We start from the raw sequence: 22,643 nt of genomic DNA, 5'->3' as shown, positions 1-22,643 counted from the left end.
ATGCGTAAAACTAATCTTTACAAATAATTAACGGGAAATCATAAATCGGATGCAACTACACTGAACTAATTTAAAAAAAAAAAAAAAATTGATGCAAATGCATTGAACTAACCTCAAGAAATAATTAACGGAAAAATCAGAAATTGGATGCAAATTCATTGAACTAATCTCAAACAATAATTAACGGGAAATCAGAAACTAGATGCAAATACAACCTCATAGAATAATAAACGAGAAATCGAAAACTGGCCAGATGCAAATGTATTAAACTAATCTCAAAAAATGATTAATGGGAAATCGGAAACTGGATGCAATTGCATTGAACTAAGCTCAAAGAATAATTAGCAGGAAATTGGATGCAAATGCATTAAACTACAAAGAAACAAAGAATAACAAACAAGAAACCGGATGGAATCGCAGACCTTGAACTAACCTCAAAAAATAAATAACATAAAATCAAAAACTGGATGCAAATGCATTGAACTAACCTCAAAATATAGTTGTGTTATATGTTGTGGGAATGTCTCGATAAGTATAGTTTTGCATTTAAAACGGTATTTATCATATATTTTTTCGTATAATTGGGAACACCTTGCTATTCAAGTAGCTTCAATATGGACTTCATCTTATTAAACAATTTCATAAAACTTCAATCAAACTTCTATTATTAAACAACAAATGAAGTTGAAGGATTTTTATCAATGGTGAGTTATTTTTTTTTAATAGAGAGTACGTAAGGTTTTCATGTTATAAGAAATTTGGATGAGTGAGCAATATAATATCTGTATATAATGGTTATGCATATATAGTTTTTAGAATAATTAATATGACAGGACCCGTTCGTAGATAATCTTTGAAGATCCCACATAGTGAGTCAAGTATATAATTTAAAGAATAATTAACGGAAAATCGGGAACTGAATAATCTTTGATGATCCAATATAGTAAATCAAACATAATTTATTTTTATGTCATGTTTGCAAGGACACTACAGATGGATAAGTAGAAAGTTGGTATTACACACCACATTAGATAATTAAAAGGAAATCGAAAACTGGATTCAAATACATTGAACTGAGCTCAAAGAGTAATTAACGGGAAATCGAAAACTTTATGCAAATGCAATAAACTAAACTCAAAAAGTAATTAATTAAAAATCGAAAACTGGATGCAACTGTATTAAACTAACGTCAGAGAATAAGTAATGGGAAATTAGAAATTGGATGCAAATACTTGAAAAATATTTAACAGTAAATCGGAAACGGTATGCAAAAATGCATCAAACAAACCTCAAATAATAATTAACGATGAATCAGAAACTGGATGCAAATGTATTGAACTAACCTTAAAATATAATTAATAGGAAATCAAAAACCAAATGCAACTGCATTGAACTAACCTCATAGAATAATTGACGGGAAATCAAAAACTACATACAAATGCATTAAAATAACCTCAAAGAATAGTTAACGGAAAATCAGAAACCGGATGAAATTGCATCGAACTAATTAAAACCTCAAAGCATAAATAATCATAAATCATAAACTAGATGCAGATGTATTGAACTAACCTCAAAGAGTTATTAATGAAAAATCGAAAACTGTATGCAAATGTAATGAACTAATCTAAAGACTAATTAACTTAATATAGAAACATAAAAAAAATGGATGCAAATGCATTGAACTAACCTCAATGAATAATTAACGAGAAATCATAAATTTGATGCAATTTGCATTGAACAAACCTCAAAAAATAATTAACGGAAATCGAAAACTTGCTGCAAATGTATTAAACTAACCTCGAAAAATAATTAATGGAAAATCATAAATTAGATGCAACTGCATTGAATTAACCTCAAATAATAATTAACGGAAAATCGAAAACTGGATGTAACTGCATTAAACTAAAATCATATATTAACTAACAAGCCGGGAAATCAGAAATTGGATGCAATATCCTTGATGAATATTTAACAGAAAATTAGAAACTGGATGCAAATGCATTGAAATAACCTTAAAGAATAGTTAACTAGAAATTGGAAATCGGATGTAACTACATCGAACTACCCTCAAAGCATAAATAACCGGAAATTGATTGGAAACTAGATACGAACTAACTTCGAAAAATAATTAACGGGATATCAGAAACTGGATGCAGATGTATTAAACTAACCTCAAAGAGTAATTAACGGAAAATTGGAATCTTAATGCAAATGCAATTAACTAATCTCAAATAATAATTAACGAAACATTGAAAACTAGATGGAACTGCACTGAATTAATTTTAATGAATAACTAACGGGAAATAGTAAACTTGGTGCAACTGCACTAAACTAACTTCAAATAATAATTAACGGGAAATCAAAAATTTGATACAACTACATTGAATTAACCTCAAAGAATAATTAATGGGAAATCGAAAACTAGATCCAACTACATACATTGAACTAGCCTCAAAGAATAATTAAAGTAAAATTAGAAACTTGATGCAAATGCATTGAACTAACCTCGAAACATAGTTGTATTATATATAAGGAGAATATAATATCTCGACAAGTATAGTTTTGCATTTTAAGTAGTGCTTATTATAATTATTTTATTATGATTGGAAATGTCTTGCTATTTAAGTAGCTTCAATATCATCTTTGCCACATTGAGCATTCTCACAAAATTTCAATCAAACTTCTATTATTAAACATAACAACCAAAATAAATCGATGGGTTTTACCAAGATTTGGTGCTTTCGTTCGATAGAGAGTGGTGCAAGAAATTTAAACAAGTGATTAATATAATTTCCATATCTCATAGCTATGAATAGTTGATAATATTTTTTAGAATAATTTAATATAATGACACCCGTTCGTAGGACGGGTTCGAAAGCTAGTTTGATAAAAATGACCATATAACCTCTTATAAGATGTGGACTAGTGATTTTGGATATTTTTTTGGTTTGTTTTTTGCCTATTATAAGAGATATTCTACTAAAAATGTTTAATAAGAGGCTTCAATTCTATAAGTACCAAAATTGGATCTATTTCAATTCTATAAGAGCAAGTCCAATGAGGGGCTATATGGGCTGCTAAAGGCAAATATAGCACCCCAACCACAAATATGTCATTCCAATGGGGCTGCTAAAAGGGTCTTAAATTTGGAAGGAATCAAAAACCCAACCAAAGTTAAGACCTTCGCTAGCAGCTGCTATAATAAGTTCGTGAGACGGACAACATAGTTTCTGCCGTCCATGTGTTAAATTTCAACGGACGGCAAAAATTGTATCGTACGTCCAAAAAAATAATGGACGGATGGCAAAAACTATGCCGTCCGTATCATTTAAGACTTCAAAACAGAAAATGTGATTGGATTGGTTTTTTTATTTTATGGGTGCCAAATTTGGCTGGGCAAGCTAAAAAGCCTATGTGGCACCTTTTAGTAGCCCAATTTAACAGCTCTCCATTGGACTTGCTCTAAGTCTTATAACTTGAAAAATAACTCAAACACCCCCTCTAGTCCATATATTCCTAGCCCAATTTCTCTATTCTTCTATTTTCATTATCTTCTTCTCTAAATAACTTCATTGCCCTAAACACCTCACCACCACCACCAAGCTATTAAGACCATCAATGCCTTTACCACCACCACCACCACTACCACCACCATCCTGCTATTAAGACCAATATCATCACCTCTACTACCACCATCACCATTACCATCATGCTATTAAGACCACTACCACCACTTTGCTATTAAGATAATTTCCTAAAATCGATATTCTAATTATTAAAATTGATTTTAAACCGAAAATCAAATTATATGTTTGTTTCAAATTAATCTATTCAAATTAAATGTGATGTAAAACAAGGTTATATTTGTCAAATAATCATATATAGGATGTTGTGTATTTGTTTTTTATTTTATTTTTACAAGTGCTTATAAGAGGAACTTAAAATGAAAAACAAACCACTTTATAAGACCATCTTATAACACCCTTCTTATTATAACTTAACCCCCACCACCACCACAAAATTAGAGATATAACGTGGGAAGGAATATTACAATCACTCTTCTCAAGTCTCTCCACCTTATTAGATCACTCTTCTCTTCTTACAAGTTTTTCTCTTTATAAGGGTTTTCTCTCAATTTTAATAGCTCTCAAAATTGGGTTTCTATTCAAGATTTTTTGTGTTTTATACTGCCCTTTCAAATTCGCGGTTACTGTAGCAAATTAGAAATTGCAAATATAGGCATGGGCGTGGGCGCTCTCTCGGCAAGGCCAATTCCGAGCGCATGCACGCCCTTAAGTGCCTATTCCGTTTTCAAGTAACAAGAGGGCGGCCGGCTAGACCAATCTAAACGCGCACGCGCTCAGACCTTTTCATGCGAACAACACTTCTTTCTCATCCTCATGTGAAAGATAACTCCAACAACATACAACAAACTTGAGATCACCTGAGAATAACAATCATGCATATGGATAAAAAAAAATACATATGAAACGCCACAATCAACACATCCAAATAAAATAGATAATTCTAATTAATATATATGTCAAAACTTGAAACCATTTTCACAAACATAGTATATATGTTAATAGACTGTGACCCTATTAGTTACTATATATTGTAATGACCATTTCAGTAATATAATTCATGCCAGGAAAATTTCGATTGAGATGAAAGAAAATTGAAAATAAATAAACCGTGTAAGGATGTTAATTGTTTGAAAAAAACACCCGAATAGGTTGGTGGCTTAGTGGGAAATCTAGAGTGATCAATGACAAATTATTGTTGTTGTTGTGTGTGTATTGTTGTTGTGTGTGTGTTTTGGGTAGAAAACTAAAATAGAAGAGGAGATTTGATTAAGTCTTAAGTGATAACTATTTATATATATTTTTTATAGAATGTTGAGGGTACGCCAAGGTGTACCCGAGGACCCCCATTGGCTTCGCCACTAATTAATATATTCCATTGAGCCAACATGCACTCCATGGAGGGTTCTAATCATGCAATTAAGATTTCATTGACACACACTTAAGCTTACTTTTAGGCAAAAAGGCATTTTAAGTGCTGCTGGTCTAGTAGGTGCTCTCTTCTCAACCAATTTGCAATTTCGTCGTGTAATCAATTTGCCCAACTCTTCTCTTCTGGTCCAAAAGGCAATTTAATAATACATTTTGATATCTAAAATACTTTAGTGATTGCGCCCTCAGCTACAGTCCCACAACAGTGAAATATATATATATATATATTTCAATCACTTCTCCACTTTTTATACTATTTTTGCTCTTGTGCTTTCTGATTATTACCTAATTTAACCCTATTTATATATTCAATTTTTGTGGTACATGCTTTTGTTTTTACTATTTTACTCCAAGTGTTTAATAGATTGACGATATCGCCATGATGTTTTAACCAAAAAAATATTTGCCCATCTTTCAATCACTTCTCCACTTTTTATACTATTTTTGCTCTTGTGCTTTCTGATTATTACCTAATTTAACCCTATTTATATATATTCAATTTTTGTGGTACATGCTTTTGTTTTTACTATTTTACTCCAAGTGTTTAATAGATTGACGATATCGCCATGATGTTTTAACCAAAAAAACATTTGCCCCCTGTTTTTTAGTATAAATTATGATATTATCCTTATTTGCTTCAAGCAAAACGCACAGCGTGCGTGCATCAGTCTAGCACTGTTGATGCCGAAGTGTTTTTAGTTCCTATTTCTTTGTGGTTGCTATATGACAATTTGAAAAAATCACCCCTGTTTAACTTGCTATATGTAATGGGACTGGGATTTTTCAAACGAAGTCTTGCATATTTCTTGAATTGATGTATTGTACTAAGCTCAATTGTAATCTATTTTTAGCTCATACGTTGTCATTCATTTTATCATTTATCTATCAAATGTTTAGTGCATAAGCTAATAGTTGGTTAATAAAAAAAAAAAGGGTTAACTAGTATTACTCTCTAGATAAGCCAATTAGGATTTTCTGGGGAAATTAGGGTCTTCATCCTAAGTACACAAAAAAAATCAACTTAGAAAAATCAACTTGGATTAACCGTGTTTTTTTGTGTATATTTGGAGGGAGACTCTAACTTCCCATCTAGTAGGGAAATCCTAATTATCTCATCTAGTGGTGAAGGGATAATATTCGTTAACCCCAAAAATAAAAAGCTAATAGCTATTTTGTTAATATCCTCAGAGTAGAAAGACGAATCAATCCCAGTTGTACGTACGTGTGTTAAGGTGAAAAGACATTCAGGCGGACGAATACTAAATATTTTTGGTGATGGATGACGATATTGAAATGCTCCCAGTTCGCAGAACACTTAATATGTTTCTCTCTTTTGCTACATCTTCTTCTGATAATGGTTTACTGGTTTTTAGTGAAGTCCAATAAATGTTCTTCAAACTGCGCATAACAAAACAGAAAATATTTCGAACAAAAAAAAAAAGCAGAAAATATTATGTCACTTGCAAAATATTAGTGCAATATTGGTGCTTGGAAAAAAAAAATACCACAATCGTGATTGCGGGACTTTTTTATTTGTCATTGGCTAAGAATGTTATCTATTTGATGGACGTGCGCATTTGACACTTTTTTTTTGGTCGATGTGCAATTGAGTGAATTGACAAGAACAAATTAAGACATGGTAGCACAGCAAATCGACCACCTTCAAAACCGTTTCAATAAGAAGCCACCATGATTAGTGGGACTACAAAGGAACTTGCTGCAAGCAATTCACTGAAAATGCATAAAAGAACCACTAAGGCTCTGTTTGGCAAGTAACAATTAGTGTTGTATAACGTGGTACTTGATCATATTTGGAGTATCCAATTCTTGTAGTTGATGTCCCATAGATGATAAATGTAGAAAGTGTTTGGTTCCATCTTTCTTCTCCCACCCTTCAATTAAACCAAAATCAAAATTCCAACATTCAATTAAACCAAAATCAAAATCCCAACTTTCAATTAAACCAAAATCAGATTATTGCAAGCTTCACAACTAATTGCAAAAACAACTCCAAACATATTTCTATATTCTTAAAAAAAAAAAAAAAATCAAAAAGATAAATCACATCAACTTCTTTTAGAGCAACAATAACCAAATAAAATTGGGTTTAATATATGTGAGAATATGGATGAATTCCAACTTTAAATCTTTTGAGAAATTAAAGATGTTGTGTGGAGAGAGACGAAGAAGGTGAAGATGGAGGGGTTTTTTTTTTTTTTTTTTTTAATGATGAAAGATGGAGGAGGTGAAGACTAGATGTTTTAAGTGTTTGCATGGTGGAGGAGATAGGAATGGAAGGAGATGAGCGCGCACGTGAAGAAAAAAAACTTTTTGTTGCAACTCTCGATATAATTTACACAATAAATATCGTTATCGCACCTAAACTAAGAAATAACGTTATACTGATTATTAGGCTTTTTTTGTGTTTGTTATTCATAAGTTGTGACCCGTATTCAGTAAATAGACAAGACCAAACAACTAAAGACCTTATCTTGGGCTTTTTTGTGTTCATTATTTATAAGTTGTGCCCCGTATTCAATAAATAGACTTGACCAAACAACTAAAGACCTTATCAAGGGCCTTATTTATTATACAAGCTACCCAATCCATGCCACCAAACAGGCCCTTAAAGGAGTAGGCTATCATGATATCAAACATGTTTATGTGACAGGCCAATGAATTTCTATCGTCACAACTCTTGAGATTTTACTTAAATATACTTGGTAACTTAGTTTGGCCTCAGATAAAATTCATGACCCTACCCCTAGGGGTGTGTTTGTTAAATTTTAACTCATGGAAAGGAAAAAAATAAAATTGGTGGTCCATTGTAGAATGGAATGGAAAGGAAATAATTTTAAATGGTATATGTTTGGTAAACTGGGGAAAGGAAAGTAAAAACTGGAGAAAGGAATAATCATGTTTGTTTGCAAAAGTTATGGAAATGAATAATTGTATTGTTGGATCATGGGTGTGTTAGTAGTAAGTCCCTAGCTATCTATTCTTTCCTTTTCTTTTCACAAAATTTTGAGGGGATTAATTACACAAAAACCTTTTTCAAATTTTTTTCATTTATGATTTTGTTTTTATATGGAAAAACTCATTAAAAACTTCCACTTTTTAAGTGTTTGGAAGTTTTTCTTTGGAATTGGAATTGAAAATAAATTCCAAAATTACAAAAAAGTTAAAATTGAATATATGGAAATCTCAAATTTCTACCTTAGAAACTTTTCCTTTGATTTTGGGGATTTGAGGTTTCTATTCCATCATAACAAACACACTCTTAATTTTCGTAAATATATTATGAAGATTCCGTTGACCCTTATTTCCTTTCCTTTTCCATATTAAGTTAAAATATATAGATTGGTTGCGGCATATTAAGTTAAAATTTGGTTTGGTTCAAGAAAAATAGTGGAAAAGATATTTTTTCCACGAAAGTACAATTTTTATGTTGTTTGGTTAACTCCGGAAAACGGAAAACGGAAAAATGGAAAGTGGATTCTTCAAAGAGGTCAAGACAACGGAATTCAACATTCTTTTTCAGAAAGAGAAAGTTGTTTTCACTTTGAGGAGAAAGACGAGATACTGTTAGGAGACTCGGGTTTTTGTCTACTTTTGATCCGGTGTTTTGCAGGTCTTAATCCAATGGTCTAAATATAACTTAATTAAAACAAACTTTCCTACTTTTCAAATAACAACCAAACAACTGAAAACAGATTTTTGTTATATGAATTCTTTGAATTCAATTTCAAGGTTTTTGATTTCCAAAAGCACGCGAACCAAACACAGCCGTAAAGTCGACCATTATACGTTCATTTTGAACTTCGAAAGATTATATGTCTTATGTAGTACATAAACAGCTCAGTTCAAAAGCAAATCAATAAAGATGGACTCCAACTTGCAAAGTAGGTGGAAACATCAAATTCTGCTTCTCTGGCCAGGCTCTTGAAAGCAGCTTTAGGTACTATATACAAATTGCAAGCAAGCACACTTCGCAGATACGAAGGAAAAGTATTTGACGGATTGATTGAAACCATGATGTTATTAAACTCTAATATCATGTGAATTCCCCCCCCCCATACATACCTAAGGACCAATAGGGCAATAAGCCCATTAGATAAAGTCATACTACGAAATGACTGGCACTAAGTGTCCGAGTAGACAATGGGCATGCACACAATCATCCCCACTATAATTGAGTGCCATAGAAATGAAATGAGTTCGTAAAATTTGCTTTTGAAAGATTCTCATAATGGTAGATTATTTTTTTCGATAATAATCAATAATGGTAGATTTTTTTCGAATTCACTTTTGTATTTGCTTTTCTTAGTAAGTCCATTCCTAGTGAATTGGGATGCAGGGGACAAGGGGAGGGTCCTAACTAAACACTTTGGATCATAGACTGATACTCATTCATACTTTTAGAATCTAAATGTACATTCAAAATGCTTATGGTCTAGACCTACTTGCAATTTCATCATGTAATTCGGCACAACCCTTGTAGTCCAGAAAGCAGTTAATGCCGGTGTTATGTTTAAAGTTTGTATTAGAATTCTTTGACCTCGAAAGAAGCTCGAGCAATATGTGAAATTCCCTTTCAGAGTGAAGATGATTACTTTAAAAATCAAAGCAATGGGGGATAAAAGCCTCTCATTTTTTTTTTATTACAGTGGGAATGCACACAATCATTCCCACAATAATTACCACCCTCACCAAGATTTGGCCTCTAAAGCTGATAGAAATGAGCCACATTTTTGTAAAGTTGCTTCTGAAAGAATATCATAATGGGATCAGGGGATGTTGAATTCATCAAGTTCTGTGTAGTTTGCTTAACTTTCGTAGATATGGTCTATCAATAAGTCTGTTTCTGGTGAATTGGAATGCATGGGAGACTAGGGGAGGTCCTAATTAAACAGTTAATAAGCCAATAGACTAATACTCATTTATGCTTGTCGACTCTAAATAATGTACATCCAAAAGGCCAACTAACGCTCTGTAGTCTAGACCTACTTGGAATTTCGTCGTGTAAGTCTGCCCAACCCTTGTGGTCCAAAATTCAGTTAATGCCGAGTGTGTGTCTAAATTTGGCTTAGTGTTAATGCTCATAAAAGTTTTTTGTTATTACGAATTTCGTCGTGTAAGTCTGCCCAACCCTTGTGGTCCAAAATTCACGATTTTTTCATGTTTCAGTTGTTACGAGTTATGACTTATGTGCTGCAATATGACAACATAATAATTAGAAGGACTTAGCTAGAAAGGAACTGACTCAAAGCGCAGCTATTCACTGAAAAAGCATAACAAAGCCAATTAAAGAGGCTATTTATACACTTATAGTAACTTACCTTGCCCCAATGCCTCCTCAGCAAAATCCATGTCTCTGCCCTATTCAAGGTAGAAATTCATCTCTTTCTAATGGGATACAACATTTTTATATAAAACGTTGAAAGTTTCGCCCGCACAATCTTCTTCCTAGACGCCCTTAAAGAATTTCAAAATACTGAATTTCTTTTTTTCCTGGGACATTGTACTATCGTATTGTATTTTTTTCCTCTACGCTAAAAGTTTAATGAGGCGGCTTCCCATGCAACAAATGTCGTATGTAGTAGTGTAGCTACATGCAACAGATATCGTATGTAGTAGTGTAGCGAACGCTACTATTTCCATCTTTTTCCCGAGTCATCCGCCGACTTTGAATTGGGGGTTTGACACTTGCAGAAAGATGAAAATGATTATCCACCCAAATCTTCTTTGGAAGAAGTTTAAGTTCTTCCTTGACAGCTTTGAGCATATTCTGAGCAAGCTTTAAATCTGTAGGTTTCATGTCGAAAACTAACCAAAAAACCTCATCGAGTAGTTGATAAACATACCTTGTAGAATGATCCTTTACTTTCTTGAGCAACTCAATGGTACAACTTAAATTCTTTTGCTGAATATAATGTACGATGATCCTTTCAACGCTATCGTACCAATTATTCGTATTGGTATTCTTCAGCCCCGAAAGAAGCTCGAGCAATATATGAAATTCCTTTTCAGATTGAAGTTGGTTCTTGAAAGAATCAAAGCAATGGACGATAACTCGATAAGAGCCTCATAGGATTTAGATGAAGGGCTAACCTCAAGCTTCTCGTGAGTCCGAATTTGTTGCACACTGATAAATCAGTGTGTTTGTTAACACTTTTTCTGATTGGTCCAGATATTAACTTCTTCCACCTCAGCATTTGAATCAAACAAAGAGACGAGATAATGAGACTCATGAGACGAGAAAACGGAAAAAAAAAAAAAAAAAAAAGGAAACAAAACTTTCTCCCTCCATCACTTTCCATTCTTCAATTTTTCCCGCCTAATCCAATCGTCACCAACACTCATCCTCATTGCTAAGGTATCTCCATCTACCATTGCCAACTCTCATCAATTCATACTCTATATTCACCTCCAAAACCGTTTTTGTTTCGTTTCCCCAACACTCGCAGTCATGCACGCACTCCATATTTTTCGCGAGACACATGTTTTATGGTCAAATTTATCATTGTCTTCATATTGCACCATATATTCTGAGCTAGAGAAGTCGAGTTTTTAACGATTTGTTTAAACAAAGTCTGATAAAAAATTAGTTCTTGATGAAATATATCATTGGTATTATAATTCCTAATGAACCGCCAAGTTGTGGTGATCAAATTCCACTCACAGCAGGTTAAGAAAATGAAAAAAATAAATAAAGAAAAGAATTGCTGCTACAAGCTACTACAATATATATATTTTTCGATAATCATCGCTAATTCCCCTTTAATAAAAAGGTAAAGGAAATTTTAGTTACTAGCAGGCCAGGAAAAGAGGTTCACAAAATTAAGAGAAGGCACCCACGCTTCCTAATTTGAAGTTCTATACTGTTTTCTTCCGATATCTCACATGTCTTCCAGTGTTTTTTTTTTAATTCCAAGTTCGCTACCAAAATACTGAGGTTACAAGTAGAGTGGAATTAAAACCCAGGAAGTAGTATTCCACTGACCATGATAACTCACAGCACCTGCGTGAAACACATATACAGCAGCCTCAAAAACTATCGAGTAACAAAGAAAGTACTGCTATTGAAAATTTTCAAGCAGCATAAACACCCAACACACTTGTTCATCATACTTCGTGAGGCCCTGAAGCACAAACGTTGCTTTTGTAGAAATTCAGAAGGAGAGAATTTCCCAACTAAAAAAACTCCCAGCATTGAGTGCTTCCCTTGCAAACACATATCTAGCTATAAATCATTACTTCAGTCCAAAATCATTTCAAGTCTCCATCAACAAAAATAACCAAGACTATCAACAACTCAAGATAAGTGATTAATGTCCACCAGCTAGAGGTTCATGCATGGATGGCTTGGTTGGGTTGTTGAAGAGGTTACTAATTGCATTCTTCACTCTCGATTTGGGAATAGTGTGTTCTCCGGTTCCAAGTTTCAACTACTGCTGCCAATGTGCTTGAGACGGAAATTTCATGCGAATGCTACAATCTCTTTATAGCCACATTTTGAATTTCTCATGATGATGATCCCGATGTCCCGCCTGGTTTTGGTTGCTGGATGTTAGAAGTCACTTTGTATGGTGCAATTTACCTTGTCTGGGAAATTTTCAGCAGATTGCTGCTGTCATGATGAAAAGCTTCCTTAGTATTCATATTCACACATGCCTTAGTTTCCTTTGAAGAGGCACTAGAATCTTTTATTATTATTATTATTTTATGGTGAAAAATGCCTAGAATGAAGTTGGTTTTTGGTTTGAACTATGAGACTTGACAGGTTTTGTTTTCATTCATACCCACAATAGGTATGAACATTGATTGTTCATATCTACCCATGCTGAACGTCAGCTATGAACATTGATTGTGGCTATGAAAACATGAACCCAAAACAGATATGAACAATAACTGTTCATATCCCAAATTATGAACATTAGCTATGAACAATAGGTATAAACAAAAGCAGATATGAACAATAAATGTTTCACACCCAAAACAGATATATGAACATTGATTGTTCATACCAAAATAGACATGAACATTTATTGTTCATTTATATATGAACATTGATTGTTCATTTTTGAGTAGAATTAGCGTCGTGGAGACGATCGTAGGCAGGCACGGGCATACCCTTTTGTATACAAGTCCATTTAACTTCTTTAACCATCCCTGATACGTTTCACTTGAACATGACGTGCACTTCATTTCAGGCTTTCTAATTCCATTGTCTTTTCTCCTTCAAGTTCTTGTAATCTTTAAGTCTGTTTAAAAGCACAATCCAAAGCCGTCTTTTCCTACACACTTAATTTACTCGCTAGTAAGCCCATAAGGAATATTTGTCGTTGGAAAGCATGGGGTGTGTGACCATTTCTTCATATATTTTATCACATATATAACTTCTCAATCAACTATATAGTTGTTCTTCATCAACTGCTTATTAAAACAGATATGAACAATAAATGTTCATACTCCAAATTATGAACATTAGCTATGAACTATGTTGCATGAACACGGATGCGGACGCGGACACTGACGCAGACGCAGATACTGACGCGGTGACTCGGTTATATCTCAAAAAAGTAGAATGCGGACGCGGTAAAGGACGCGGAAATTAATTAATATTTATAATTTTATTTTATATAAATTAAACATTAAAAACTTAATTAAATGTATCAACATTCATAAATTCAAAACTATTAAAGATAAATAGCCACAAAATTAAGTTTAATATTTCCTAATCAAACTTTAAAAACATGTTATAAGTCTTAACAAAACAAAAAAAAATGAAAAAATTGAGTTTTTTAATATTATTTTGATTTTTTTTTTATTTTTTAGGTCAAAATCCTACGACCACGACCATGTTGACCGGCGTCGACCATGTTGACCACGTCCCGACGGCCCATGTGTGTCATCAACCTATTAGGAGGTGCGTCCGTGCTTTAGAGGCTATGAACAATAGATATGAACAATAAATGTTCACACCCAAAAAAAACATGAACCCAAAACAGACATGAACATTGATTGTTCATACTCAAAACATATATGAACAATAAATATTCATACCCAAAACATATATGAACATTGATTGTTCATTTTTCAGGGTAGCGCCGCAGGCGCGTCGAGGTCTCGTGGGCCGTAGGCGAGGGCATAACTTCAAAGATTGGTGGACGTTTTTCTTTGATAACACGAGGTCACATTTTTAAATAAAAAATATAATAAAATGAGATAGGACAAATTTGCGGTATACACACCTCGGCACCCTAAGGTTAAACAAAGATCAATTGATCATGGTACTAAATAGGGGTGTTCATGGGTCGGTTTTTACTGGTTTCGAGTTCCATTCTATTTTTAATGGTTCCTATCAGGTTTGGTTATTTTATTTTATTTTTAAGAAAACCCGAAACTATACCCATTAATTAAGTTGGTTTCGGTTTTTTCTTGGGTTATATATTATTATTACTAAAATTACGTTTTTAATTACGTAAGAGATATAAAAGTTAGTTTTTAGTGCGACAATAACACTTATAATGGTTATAAATTGATAATCTTTGAATTTTTTAGAAAAACTTTAAGTACAACTCATAAATTGAAGCGCATTTATGTATTAATTTCCATTTTAAATCGAACAAGAGTACATTATACTATACATACATACATACGATCTATATAAATATATATTACACACTAAATTTTAACATATATAGTGTATTAATTAATTCGGTTCGGTTTTAATTCGCTATTAACATTTTAAACCCATAACCGCTATAAACAGTTCTAATTCGATTCGGTTTGGGTAATTAGATACCCATACACACTCTAGCTCCCAAACATATATAGGATACTCACAAAGTAATATTTTCTTTGCTTGGGATTAAGAAGAGATAATCAAAAGCTCCCCGCACATAGCGCAAAGTTTGGTGGGACGTTTATGTTTTGTAGTAGGTGGACACATTTTAAAACAATGGAATTGAAAATTAAGAAATGAGATATGACAAAGTTACGGTAAACACACTGGGCAACCAATGGATAGACAAAGATTGATATGTGTACCACATAATAGTTATGAACAATAGGTATGAACAAAACAGATATGAACAATAAATGTTCACACCCAAAACAGATATGAACATTGATTGATTGTTTACCAAAAAAATATCCAAAACAAATATGAACATTGATTGTTCATACCCAAAATATATATAAACAATAAATTTTCATACCCAAAACAGACATGAACATTGATTGTTCATTTCAAAACATATATATGAACAATAAATGTTCATACCCAAAACATATATGAACATGATTGTTCATTTTTCGGGTAGCCCCGCAGGCACGGCGAGGTCTCGTGGGCCGTAGGCACGGGCATACCCTAGTGATAATATATGGATTAGAAAAATCTATAACAATATTAATATTTCAATCCTCATCCATTTTATTGATATGGCTATAGAACTGGAGCTCCAAAAACAACCCAAAAAGAAAATAAAACAGCTCATAAAGCTATCAACCATCGCTAACTTCAATTCGGAATAAATACTATTATGAAAACCTAAATCCTTAAACAAAAAGAATGCCTCAAAGACTGCAAGCAACCTTTGCCGTTCAATTTGAAAAACAACATCTTTGGATTGCAGAGTAGATAATGGAATATAAAACACAAAACAATATTCCCCATCAATGTTTACACGACAATAATTATATTTTTTTCACCAAAACAAAATTCACAAAAGTTTACAACTTAACCAACAAATACTAGCAAAGACTATCTTCAAAAATGCATATTCCCAAAAACTTTCTTTGTGCCCCATATAATTTTTTTACAGCCATTTACAAAACACTCTTTATATAAACCATGTACCAACGTATTATACCATCTATGGTATCGATGAATCTAGAAAAGACAATCGTCGAGGCGATTCGTTGAGCTTCAAGAATGTGGAAATACTTGCCTACAAAAACATTTGAAGCATAACTTAGTCATTGAGATGGAGAAGCTAGCCAACACAATATAAAGATGTAATGTATTTGCTATTTTGGATACCTGTTGAGATATGGAATAGTCACTAGGAAATAGTAGCATAGAATGGCAGACATCATTTGGTGGGAAAAGGCCAAGAAATGGAGGTACTTGATTTGGGTTGTGTTCATATGAAGGTTGATGTACCAGTACTTGTCGATACATGTCTAATGTTACGCCCATGTTATTTGAAATTTGGCTATGTGATTGTTGGTGAATCTGCCCAAGTCCCAATCTAAATGGATCCTACACAACACATATGTCAGAATTCATAATCATCTTCTATATATTGATATACTACAATGGACATCAAAAATACTTACCACTGCAAGAACTTGATAAGCATTTGATGTTTCTCCGATATTCCATCTATTAAAGTTATATTGTTGTTCATGTGCCTCCCATACAAAAAATAAATGACTTACATGATATATCATATATCTTAAGATCTTGAGCAATTCAATACTTTAAAACTAAGAATAAAGCAATACATACCATAGTTGGGTTAGTTGTGTTATCCACATTTAATTCCCCTTATATGTCTTCTGTAATAGGTATCTCCTGTGTCTCTTGGTTACCTATATGATACACTCACATTCAAAAAAATAGAGAAAGTCATGTAAGTTACAAATAGATAATTAAAATATCATTGATATGTAAGCACAAACCCTTTGGTTTAGATGAAGTTCTCCTTATGGATGGTCTAGTCTCGAGCGGACCTTTTGCTCTTTTAGCTGGGCCACGACTTGGTTTTCTTTTTGGGTCTCGAATTTGTGCATCCTCATTCATGTCGGGTAAAGAAACTCCATGTGTATCAGGTGTGTTCTTTTGAGATCCTTGTCCTTGGTTCACATCTTTAATGGCTAATGTATCCAGTTTTGCCTCGACTTGTAGTAACTCTGACTTAGCAACTAAGCACAAATCACTCGACGTCGCACCCTTTGCAATAATTCTTTGCAAAATATGTGACAACTCACTATATCGAGTTGCAGCTTCCGGATCAATGTCCCTTAGGATCGCTTCTCCATACGAGTCAAAAACAACTTCATCAATGACATTCTTTGTCCATCTTTTCAGATAATACTTGGAGAGCAAACTACAAAAATTCAAGTCACGAAACAATTTCAAAGCATGGGAGCAAAGTATTCCTTGAAACCCGAACTTTATACATGTACAAAACACTGACTTTTCTGATTGATTATATGTAAGAGTACGACTCCTTCTCTGACTTCCTATTTCCTCCACTCTATATTTACAAACATGTAAATTCTTGAATTATTCCATTAAGATCAAGAGTTTTTTTTTGTAAATTTCATTGAAATATATAAAATATTTTTCTTGTCGCCGGGTTTATATTTCAACGTCACGCCCGAGACCCAAGGACACTTAACTCCGACTCCTAAGGAATGAAGATGAGCAAACACTTATCCCGATTCTACGAAATTTGAGTTTCCTTTGTTTGTTCGGCGTTTTAACCCTAAAAACTCCTGGTCATAACTTTCATAAAACCCGGACATCTTATAATTCATTCCTCCAACCATACATACATCCAACAACCATATATACTAACTTAACTTTAACTACTACGGGGATGGGCGATATAACTACAAAACAAGGGAAGCGCGATTTGCCAAATTAGTGATTATTACATCAAAATGACCTAGCTCTCTATATATACAACAAAAGAAACTAGTCTCTTTCTATACAACCAAAGGAAAAGAGCTAGGCTCATTATATCTGAAAAAGAATAACAAAGGTCATCTTCTTCCCCAATTCAAAATACCTTTAAAAAAACCCTAGGTCAGAGCATGGGAAATCCTCCCAAATCCCCATAACCCTCCTCGCTAGGTAGAAAGCCTCCTCCCCGAAACCTCAAAACCTAGAAATGTTAGGTAGGATGAGCAAACAACTATGCCCAGAGAGAAACATACATAACCAATACTAGACTACTTATACAAAACATTTAAAACATTGGTTTCTATAATAGTATTCATGGATGGACTATACAATAAATCACTAGTTAGCATAAATCATATCGGTATGCTTCTTTAATATTCAAAATAGAGTTGGTGGAGGTCATCATACAACTATTTGCCACGATCCTATTAGATTTTTGAATGGTTCACTCCGACCGGTATTCATGTCAATTTCAAGATAATGTGAACCATGCACCGATATTTTGTCGATTTTAACCGTTTAAGGGAGATGAAATGTCGTGATTGGGATAAGGAAACACACACAAAATAGAAAAGCTTTTAGAGGTGTAGAATTGGTTGTAGTTGAAATTTGGACTTGGAATGGGATGTCACCTAACTTACGGTGGTCAACCGTTCGACGACCGCTTTCGATCAGATCCTCGACACGCATCAGAGTGGACTAAACTCTCATGAAAATTTAAGCTCACTAAACCTCATCGAGGTAAAGCATGTAACCCCACACAAGCTAATCACCATACTAATAAGAATTCACGCGTTGCAATCAATGGTTATCTAGAAAAGTAGAAAAGGAATTATAGGACTACATCCGGTGATGCATCCCCTTTAAAGGGGGCCCATTGAGTTAAGTGGGCTTGAGGAGATCGGAGCTTGCTAAGGTAGGAACCTACATACCAATATAGCCTTATTTTTATAGAATGATTTAAATTTTTAAATAGGATAAACATAGTAATATCTATATATATGCATGTATATATTATTTTCAAATATTCTAGTTACATATCTAGTTTTTCTTTTAAAACTGATATATATAGATAGTTTTGGATTTGAAATGGGTGGTTTTGAAAACCTATGACTCCCTAAACGGGCGATCATAGTAAATAACAGATTTGTTTGATTTGGTGAATCAAAAGAGAAAATAACACGACCATGGGAAGGGTTCACGACCTAGTTACAAACAACGAGGTAATTTTACCCGGGTGACAAAATCCATCTCTTTGTCTAACTAGGTGGGAGGACAAGATTGCCGAACCTTTCAGGGAAACCAGTTTTTCACTTTTAAACCGTAAAACAATCCTCGGTCCCGATTTTACTAGAAAACCATTTGGGAGTCATAAGTTATCCATATGGTTAGTTCATATCGAGGAAAACTACAATGCAAAAACATGAATAGCATATATACATGCATGGTAAATATAAACTATTTCTTAACATTTTAAACAACTCAAATCATGCATGAAAATATATAGATATATATATTGGTATGTAGGGGATTTACCTTTAGCAATTCCGAATTCTCCTCATAAAGAAGGAACTTAATCAATCAATCCCACTTAATCAAATTCACTCGAGATCATTCTATAACATCAAATGTATACGCCGGTCGTTAGAGTTTATCAAACTAATGAGAAAATTCTTATCTAGTAACGCCGAAAAGAATTTCTACTTTTTAAGGATTTAACCATGGTAAATTTCCATCTAACTGTCATGGCATTAGATGGCTACATGCCATTTGGGGTTACATAACTCGACGGTCTTCTTCGCCGTTTTCGCCAGAGTTTAGTCCCCTCATATCGGATATCAATCGAGGATCCTATTCTATCCCAATTCCGGTCCAAATTTCAACTACAACCCATTCTCCACCTCTCAATTCACATTTAATCCAATAATACTAAGTGGGTGTTCTTTTCACTCACCACCGAGCCCTAAAAGCTTTGGGGATTTTTTAAACAACACAACTAGCATCAATGCTCTAAAATAGATTGAATATTTAATGGTACCCTTTGGTCGAAGTCACCAAAATCGCTCCTAGCTTTGCTCCACCGATATCGCTCAACTCATCCTCTCCAAACCATTCTAATAGGACATTCAACAACCAATTCCAATTATTATTAAAATATTTTTTTTATATCCACTAATGAACTCGAAATCGAGTTTACACTATCGATTTGCGAAATTCATAATTCTTCGAAAACCGATATTTGAATCCAAGAATTTCGGCTACACCCTGATGTTTTAAATCTTTTCTATAAGTACCTATTTAACACCCCTAACCCAATCAAATTCAACATTACAATTTGCAATCGAATCCTAACTATTTATTTGAAACGAATTCAAACTCACGGAAAAGAGGTTTTCCAAACCTTTTGAATCCCCCACACTTGCTTTGGGTGTTTTGGGGGATTAGTTGTTCCTTGGGTTGAATCGGTTGGAGAGGAATTCCTCAAGTTCGCCGCTTTGATGCTCAATTTTCAAGAGACTATTTCTCATTTTGGGTTTAAGGTTTCTAGGTTTGAGGTCATTTTGATGTAAAATCGATGGGAATTGAGAGAATTTTGTTTTCTCTCCTAGGTTTTAGAAAGCTTAAAATTGAGGAAGATGAAGTGCGCGAATTTTGTGGTTAAGATTTCGGGTTGTGGGCCTATTTTGGATATATATATATTTGGAAGAATTGAATTATTAAGGTGTTTAGGGGGTAATTATGGCCCAACCCGTTAAATTTAATCGCTATATTCTTCAGGGTTTACCCCACTCAATGTCGATTAAACAAAGGAAAAAGCCACTAATTTTTTTAGCCAAATTGGGTGTTATAGAGATTCTAACGTGCCTTATGCCCCTCGGGAGTTAAGTTTTAGTAAGTTCGGGCCACGGTTGAAATATAAACGTTAGTTTCAACCAATTCCATTAAATGACCCTAGTTTTTGATACTCTTCTTGAAATTTATAAAAATTTCCTTGTATAAAATTCAGGGACTTTACATTCACGTTCCACGCACCAATTAGACCACAAGCTAGGTGCAGTTTGGCGGTCCTATAGTCCTCTTCCTTTTCATATTCACGACGAGTAGCCATAGCCTTGGCATATTGATCTACAAACTCTCGAAGAATCATCTTACTTCCAAGGAATGCTTTCAAAAACTTGTTTATACTTTCACTCCTTTGTGTCGTGGTTACACCTGCACAAAAATGAATACGAGCATACACTTGAGCCCATTTTTCGCTTGACTTGTATAACCCTTGCAACCACTTATTATCTTCCAAGTTAAAATCTTTGAGAAAATCAGCCCAAGTCTCTTGAAATTCTTCAATCGTTTCTCCTTCATATATGCATTCTCTGAAACGGCGATTAAATTCATAATTGCACTTGCGAAACATGTGATTCAAGTTTGTTAATGCATTATTGTAAATGTGCCAAAGACATAGTCCATGATAAACACCAGGAAACACATCACTGATAGCATTCGAAATTGCCATAGCTTTATCTGAAAAAATGGCTTCAGTTTTTTTTTTCCTCCCATAGCATTCAAGAAAGTAGTGAACAACCATATAAAAGACTCGGTTGTTTTCTCTCTCTATCAAACCACATCCGAAGATAGTTGTTTGCCCATGATTGTTGACACCAACAAACGGTGCGCAAAGCATGTTGTAGTCATTTGTTCTAAATATTGTATCAAAACTCATTACATCACCAAACAACGCATAGTCACGCCTTGACAATCCATCACAAAAAAAGACCCCACAAATTTCATTATCATCATTGGTTCGAATAGAATAATAAAAATGCTTGTTCTCCTCTTTTTTTGCTCTAAAATAATCAAGTAGAGATAGTGCATCACCTCTTTTACGAATTTCTGCATGTTGTCTTTGAAAGAAGTTATTGAGATCAGTTCTTGTGAAATTAAGATATTCATTTCCTCCGACTTCTTCACTGAAATATTTGAATATATCTGATTGTCGAATTCCCGAAGAATACATTTTACTAAAAAAAGTCTGCTTGTGAAAACATAACACTTCTCTGTGACCTCATCAAATGTGCACTCTTAGCTGCGACAACTTCATGAGTGTGTTCTGCAATAAACTTGACCAACTCATATTTCCCCTTTTTGTTAAGCTTAACAACAAATTCTGCTTTACAATTAAATCGTCTTTCATCTCTCTTTTTTATTGGAGTTTTGATCTTAGTATAAGTACCTTCACAAGAACAACATAATGTATATCTCAGTATCTTCTTTCGATCAGTTGCGCTTTTATTTGTTCTCCGTTTTCTAACACTAAATCCAACAACTCTTGCGTAGTGATTATAGTAATTGTGCGCCTCTTCTGTAGTGTTAAACTCCATACCAACTTTGGGATCTTCATCAACTAAGATGCTACTTTCTAAGTTATACTCATCATGCTCTGCCATATCATCATCAGACCCCAACTGTGTTCTGTCGAAAGCCTCCTAGACTATCATCATCAAAATCAAGGGAATCTAGGACCTGGAAATCTTCACCATCCATCTACAAAAGAAAGGTAGTATATCAATATCAAATATATTTATTTCATTTACATTGACATTGAACAAGTTTAAACAAGAAAATATTTATTAAAAATAAAATATGTAATGTTGAGCAAAAAAAAAAACAAATTTTACAATAATGATCACTTCAAGAAACTAGCTTGAAAAAAATTAAAAGGTGATGTTTTAGTAGGAAAAAATTAAAGTAGTGATCCATTAATTAATGTGGACAATAGTTTTGGAGGTGAATATGGAATGTGAATTGATGAGAGTTGGGAATGGTGAGTGGAGATACCTTTAGCGATGAGAATGAGTATTGGTGACGATTAGATTATGCTGAAACATAAATTGAAGAATGGAAGAATGGAAAGTGACGATACAGAGAATGGA

The 22,643-nt window shown here is 33.7% G+C and overlaps 1 pseudogene; it reads right to left on the bottom strand.

Moving 5' to 3' along the window:
- Window positions 1-16,572: 16,572 nt before the first annotated feature.
- On the bottom strand, window positions 16,573-22,157 carry LOC147508277 (protein FAR1-RELATED SEQUENCE 5-like; annotated as a pseudogene).
- Between the last annotated feature and the right edge of the window lie 486 nt (window positions 22,158-22,643).

This window comes from Coptis chinensis, chromosome 3 (assembly GCF_015680905.1).
Source record: "Coptis chinensis isolate HL-2020 chromosome 3, ASM1568090v1, whole genome shotgun sequence".
Taxonomy (NCBI): domain Eukaryota; kingdom Viridiplantae; phylum Streptophyta; class Magnoliopsida; order Ranunculales; family Ranunculaceae; genus Coptis; species Coptis chinensis.
The sequence above is the reverse complement of the archived record's forward strand: the minus strand, read 5'-3'. Positions and strand labels throughout refer to the sequence as shown.